The sequence below is a fragment of the Notamacropus eugenii genome, chromosome 4 (genome assembly GCF_028372415.1).
Source record: "Notamacropus eugenii isolate mMacEug1 chromosome 4, mMacEug1.pri_v2, whole genome shotgun sequence".
Taxonomy (NCBI): Eukaryota; Metazoa; Chordata; class Mammalia; order Diprotodontia; family Macropodidae; genus Notamacropus; species Notamacropus eugenii.
This window is the reverse complement of record NC_092875.1, coordinates 299,606,823-299,613,614: the sequence shown is the minus strand read 5'-3', so window position 1 is coordinate 299,613,614 and position 6,792 is coordinate 299,606,823. Positions and strand designations below refer to the sequence as shown.

At 35.8% G+C, this 6,792-nt stretch overlaps 1 pseudogene; it reads left to right on the top strand.

Annotated features, from left to right (window-relative positions):
- The first annotated feature begins 335 nt into the window (after nt 1-335).
- On the top strand, nt 336-6,263 carry LOC140502517 (vacuolar protein sorting-associated protein 37A pseudogene; annotated as a pseudogene).
- The last annotated feature ends 529 nt before the right edge of the window (nt 6,264-6,792 follow it).

The following is a 6,792-nucleotide window of genomic DNA, read 5'->3' as shown; positions in this document are numbered from 1 at the left end:
ATTAAGTTATTACATGTGCAGCAAGTAGGAATTGTACTGCATTTTATTTATTCCCTATAGCATTCTTATAGTAACTTTCTAAACCTCCACTCCCCTTAAGTCCTAAACTCTATCTCTCATCCTAGTCATTTTAAATATGTTTGTGTTCTATTTTATTATTAGCAGAGTGACAGCTTTAATAGGATCAATAAAATGGCAAAGGCTACTCCTAGAACCTACTATATTCTTACCTGATTCCTTATTATATTATGAATGTGACCTTAGCTTCTCAAAGGCTATTCAAGTAGAATATAAATTTCATAGGTTCTATCATACTTGAAAGTAGTGTACCAGTAATGGACAATAATTGGTTTCTGAAAAAAGACTCATGTAAGTCTAGTAAAGTTCAACACCAGTACCATGGCCAGAATATGGTGCACTGCAATCTAAAAATGAAAAGAGTTGTCACTCCAGTGGGATACACTTGTGTTGGGGGTGTAAGCTCGGTTTCATGTGGACAGTCTCGGGCAGGTAAAGGTGAGGACTTCTAACCTCAGAGTTCTCATGAGGCCCCCCAGGGAACAGCTGGGAATTGAGGCATGAGATACAGGCTGTCTCGTGCATTTCTGCCTCTTCTCTGTGGGAAACTTGCTGGGGAGAGCATCCCACCCTTGAGATTAACCCATGGTCTGAGCACACCTGTTGTTGACTAGCTAAAGGCTGAGAGCAGGCATGGTATTCAGGTGCAAACTATGCGGCGGGAGAGCTTAAGTAGGGTCAGGAAAGCCTGAAGGCGCTCTTGGCGCTGAGGGGCCCTTAGAGGGCAGAAGGTCCCTCCCCTCTCCCACTCCCATTCTCTTGCTGTACGATCTTTGCCTCCTTGGGAGGAGGAGGATTCCTCTCTCCTGAGGAAGAATTCACCCTGCCCATCTAACTAAGATCCTGAATAAAGCCCAACCCTTGTTTGACTCTGGAAAGTCTCTTCTCTCAACACGTTTATCTGGTTTGGCCACCAATGACCTGCGACAAGTGACAGGTAAGACTCCGGTAGCCCTTCGGCCTCAAGGCTGAACACGCTTGCATTACTATGATGATGGTAATGGATTTATGGAAACAGGAAAGTTTTTAGACTGTCTAAAAATATTAAGTGAAGGAATTTTAAGGTGATATATTTGTCGAGTGACTCATGACTTGTTTTACTGTTGAAAGAATTGACCAGCATCAATATTCACATTCTTTAATTATAATCAGATAACAAAAGAAATGTACAGTCAAATGTAAGTATGACTCACAGTTTCTCCTTGGAGGGACAAACACAGGGGTTGGGAGGAATGGATTTCTTCTGATAATTAAAGGTAAAGAAAAATATAATATTATGGATATTTTGTCACCATGTGGTGCTCATGATCATCTTAAGGTAAAAGATGACTGAAAAATCACTGAATCTTATATTTCAACATCCATTTCAAGGAATAAAGAAGATGACATTCGACAAAGAACTCAATGAGACTTTCAAAACTCATTCAAATATTTTAATAATTGATAACTTCAATATGAAGGTCAGCATAGGAGAAATAGGGGAAAGTATGTTGAAAAACATCCTGACCTGAGAAATGAAAGATCAGAAGGGTTCATAGACTACTTAGTACCCTCACATCTATATTTCCAGAGTATTTTTTTCCAGAAAAGAATCAGAAGGTTTTGTATGTGTAGAAAACAAAATAATATCACAAAAAAAGTAGTTCAGTGTCTCAACAAATGGGAAATGATTAGTTTCACATCTAAAAGTCATTTCCAATAAATTGTCTCTGTGAAATTAAATAATTGTGAAATTATGGCAGAGGTAAAAATGTAAATTAGATCAAAAGAAATGTTACAGATAAAAAGAAGTAGATATGTAGCAACTCCAACATGTCATATTCAACTGAATCATTAATGCTTAAAATAGTGAATTTTAAAGGTAAAGAAAATTTGCCTTGTTTGTCAACATTTCCTGCAAAATCTAAACTACACAAAATATTTCCTTTTACATGAAGACCAAAAGAACTGAGAAACTGTTTTATTTTATAATCTTTTATCTTAACAAATGAAAAGTAGTAACTATCAAAGACAATGACTTTTTATAATAGAATTTTGATCTATAAAATAATAGCTAATATTGCTAGAGGTCTTTTAAGTTTGAGCACTTCATACATGTTATGTATCTGTACTTGAAATAAGCCTGGTTGATTCTATTATTCCCATTTCACAATGAAAAAACTAAGGTAGAAACACTGTGACTTGTCAAGGGTCACAAAGCTAGTATGTATCTGAGGTAGAATTTAAACTTGTTTCTTCCTTATACCACATCTAGCACCATCCATTTTCCACCTACCTGCCTAAAATATGATGAAAGGGAATGTTTGAAGATTATGAATAATATCTCCATACAAAATAATAAGAAATTGTAGAAGGGGAAAAAACTCTAAAGAAAATTCTATATGAACTTCATTGGATCCAATGGAATCACATTTATTTTGAGAACTTTATAACAACCACACTAATAACTTTATAGATGAAACTATCATAAGGACAAGAAATAGACAAAATGGAACAAATTGTCTGTTCCTCTAATGATAGACTTGCATCACTGGTGACAGAGGAACAACCACATTTGGGCCCTAACATTGATTTCCTTTATATGCCTTATAAGGGAGATGAAATGACATTGGAGAAGACAGACAAGGTGCAGTATAACTATAATATATACCTAGAAATCTGTAGCCGAGACAACACAATAATAAAAGAATGGGGAATTTTTTTAATAGAGAAAATACCAAAAACAATTTAAATAATAGATAGCAATACTACCTACAAAAGTCAATAGAGAGAGGACATTGATAATTTTCAAACATTTGATTGCTTATTCATCATTATAAAATCTACAAGATTAAGGTCCCTGAATATCAAGGGTATCTATGATGAAAGTATGAGAAGGGAAAACCATGCTTTGGCAAACAATATTCTAAAGCAGACCACATTTTTTGTAGTCATATAAATAGCTTAAAAGTAGCGTGAAAACAAGATCCCACTCTATTGTTTATAATACAACTGCATTTGACATGGAACAAAACTTAACATTATAAGCTCCTGTTCGATGAAGACTTCTTTATACATATACTAGGATCCTAAAAGATTTCTTGATAAATTCAATCACAGAGACGAGGCACTTCAGCAACACTGTGATTTATACAGAATAAAGTGGGGATGTGAATACTCAACAAAACTGTTTAGCACTGTTATGTGGAAATCTACACTGTAAGATCCAAATGAAAGAAGGATTGCACGTGGAGGAAAGATTTCACTGTATCTTGCAAGTTGTAGATAACAATAGACTCACTGCATTAAGCCTCAAAACAATACAGAGCCTTCTCAATGGGGACCATAATTACTCTAAAGAGTTTAGTCTAACTGCTCATAAAGGAAAAAGAAAAAAAAATAAACTACATGAATTTAATTGCCTATTATTCATCATCTATCATGCAATTAGATTACCAGTCCATTGAGTTAGTGGTATATATATATATGGTAGAGGTACTATAAATGTTGTATGAGTGGAACTCAGATTTCAAAAAGGGAAAGCTACCAAGCCAGACCTCCTTTTGGAAATTACACAGAGTTTAAAATGATCCCAAAGTCCTCTTTGACACAAAGAAATCATCTTTTTAAAATGAACATTTTTATGCAATTCTTATGTGACTACAAATCTTGGAAAATTACAGTTACCCAAGTATAAGAATGACAAATGTATCAAAAAGTAAAACAAAAAATAAAACAACTTGAGAAACATAAGGTAGGCATATTCTTTGTTCTTTTCTAAAAAACAGAGATAAAAATAGCTTATTCATGAGTTTGTTATGAAGATTAAATGAAACAAAAGACAAATTATTTTGCAACAATTAAAGTTTTGTGTAAATGTAAATTATTGTGTTGCTCTTTTTACTATAAAATAATCAATTGAATTACTGAATTATCATCTCCTGAGATTCTCCTGTGCTTTTTTTTTTTCTTGGACTATCCATTACTGTCTATCTATAGTCCAATCCATCCATCACAGCCTTGCCAGAGTAATTTCCTTAATGAGCAAATCTGACATAACACTTTAGTATTCAAAATCCTTCAGTGATGTTCCAATGACTAACAAATAATCAATTTTACACTATGCCACCTAATTTCACAGTCTTCTCCTCCCAAAAGTCCAGTAAAATTTGTCTTTTCACTTGGTGTATCATCATTCCATCTCTAGCTTCTGTGCATACTTTACCCTCCAACCATACTTGGAATAGAATCCCTCATGTTGAAAACCTATTTCAAGGTATAGCCATAATGCCATGAAGACTTCTGGGAATCCTCAAAATTGTTAGTGATCATTCCTTTTTAAAATCCTTTATACTACTCCATTTGAATCTCTCTCTCTTCATTGATTATATTAAAACACATATTTTCACCATTTGCATTCATGGCTTATACCCAGTTCTTGAGTGTAAAATCCTTAAGTACTTGAACTGAATCTTGTTTGCAACTGAAATGTTACAGATTGCAATCTTTACATGCCTTCTTGCTCTGTGCACTACTTATCCATGTTCTCCTAAATATTCACCAGACAGGATGTACCCAAAGTTGTCTTACTCTTTTGGTAACTGAGAGAGGAACATATACTATTCAGACAATTCATTTGCTCCCTTGCACTCCTGCTATACGACTGAATCACTTCCCTTGCATGTTATAACTATTTTTCATCATGTCTTCACATGTAAAATTAATTGGTAAAATGTCGTAGATTTCTTACATTTAATGAGCCTCTTTCCCACATAAACATATAGGTTCCTAAAAGACAAGGAAAATTTCCTATTTGTATTAGCAAGGTGTTTTTAGTATATGTTTGTTGAATTCAATTATTGAATTTTTATTTCTTTTTGGATTTATCTATGCTAACTTTTTAAAGGATTTTCTTAAAAATAAATATTAATTGTTAGCACCAAAAGTTTCCCCAGTATCCCTCCTCCTTCTTTCCTCAAACAGCCACACCATACAGCAAATAATGTGTCTAAAGCAAAAAGAAAAAAATTAGCAAAACCAATCACAAAAGTCTGCAAATATGTGCACCATGGATCACCTAGCTCTGCAAAGGGATGGGGACGTAGGATATTCTTGTGTCGCTTCTTTGAAGTTGTTCTTTGCGCTTCTGTGGTAGGTACTTTTGATTTGTTTGTTGTTCTTTTAAACATTGTTTCATGACGGAATGACCTGCAGGCTGGCCCAGGCAAGAGCCTCCCTTTCCGCTGAACTAGAACAGCGGGTTGCCTGCGTCCAGTGGAGGACACCGGGGGGGTGGCAGAGATGGGAGTCTCACCAGTATCCAGCAGCAGAAGCTGTCTCATCGAGTCTTTGCGCGCCAGGCACACAAAAACAGCTGAAATACAAAAAATGTGGAGCACATATTACCATTCACAGTAAACAATCATACAATTAACATTAACAATCTTCCTCACTTTACACAGGAAAAACCAGTGATCAGTGTTTATCCCTCCAATATAAATAACATCATTCAACAGACAAACATGGAGTGTACTTTACCTGTCCAGTAGTAGTACACAATTTTACAATGCATCCAGACCTTGGAAAAATCATTCAAAGTTTCTTGGATGACTTTTGGAAGAATTCCCCAGGTTTGGCTGCCAGTTCGGCATTTCCATACATGTATAGTTCTATGGATTCTGACCCAGTTGCTGGCACTGTTTCTAGGGCGCAAGTTATTTCACACCAGATCTGTTGCTCCCTCCTTTGGTTTCCCCTCCAGTCTGCCATTATGTGTTCCCACCACAGAAGCCCCAATGATGACAGGTCCAAACGAGTGTGGTTACAAGATGCCTGATACTGCTGTAATAGTTTTAGTTTCTCCAGAACTCTTTGAACTCAGCCTGTCACAATTAACAGATATCAATGAACAAAACAACACATTCCTAGGCAGTTCTCGACTTTGCTGAAGGAAATCATACATACCGGCAAGGACGATTAGGTAAAGAGCATGGAAGATCTTGTTGGGAAAAAACAATCTCCTTCTAGAGCCAAAAAAGGCCAACGGTACTAGACAAGCGTGAAGTGCAGCAGGTGAGGCTGAAGGTACTGGCCCAGGAGGCTGAGGAGTGATGGAGGATTTCCTGGAGGGGAAAATGGAAATGGACGATTTTCTCAGCAGTTTCATGGAAAAGAGAATGGAGCAAAAGAGGAGAAGCTTCCTTTGACGGCTGTCACACACACGCAGTTCCACGCTGTCCTCTCGATTTTCATGAACAAATGAACTGAAGACAGGATATTGAACAGTCTCAAACACATTGTGGATGTCATTTGCAGACAGGCATTTTATCTTAATGGTAGTATTGTGTAGTAGAGATTTACTATCCATTGCACAGTTGGGCCTGATTCTGAACAAATTAGGATGCCTTTCATTGTATTTGTGAAATTCTTCAGCACTCTTTCCACTAAAAATACTCTCTGTATTGATTGTTGATAAAGTCTTTTACTATATTTAAGTTTCTGCTGCTACTTCCAGATTAATAGAAATTAAATATCTATGCATGTGATTTTCAATAAATCTGAGTATTTTATAAATCGTTGTGAATTCATATTTTTACCTCAAAAATGTTTTTTCTTGGCTCTGCTTACTTCCCTTTTTATCAATTTACATATATCTTTCCATGCTTCATTTCTTACAGCACAACAATAGTTCACTGCATTCATGTACCACAATATCTTTAGTCATTCCCCAGTTTT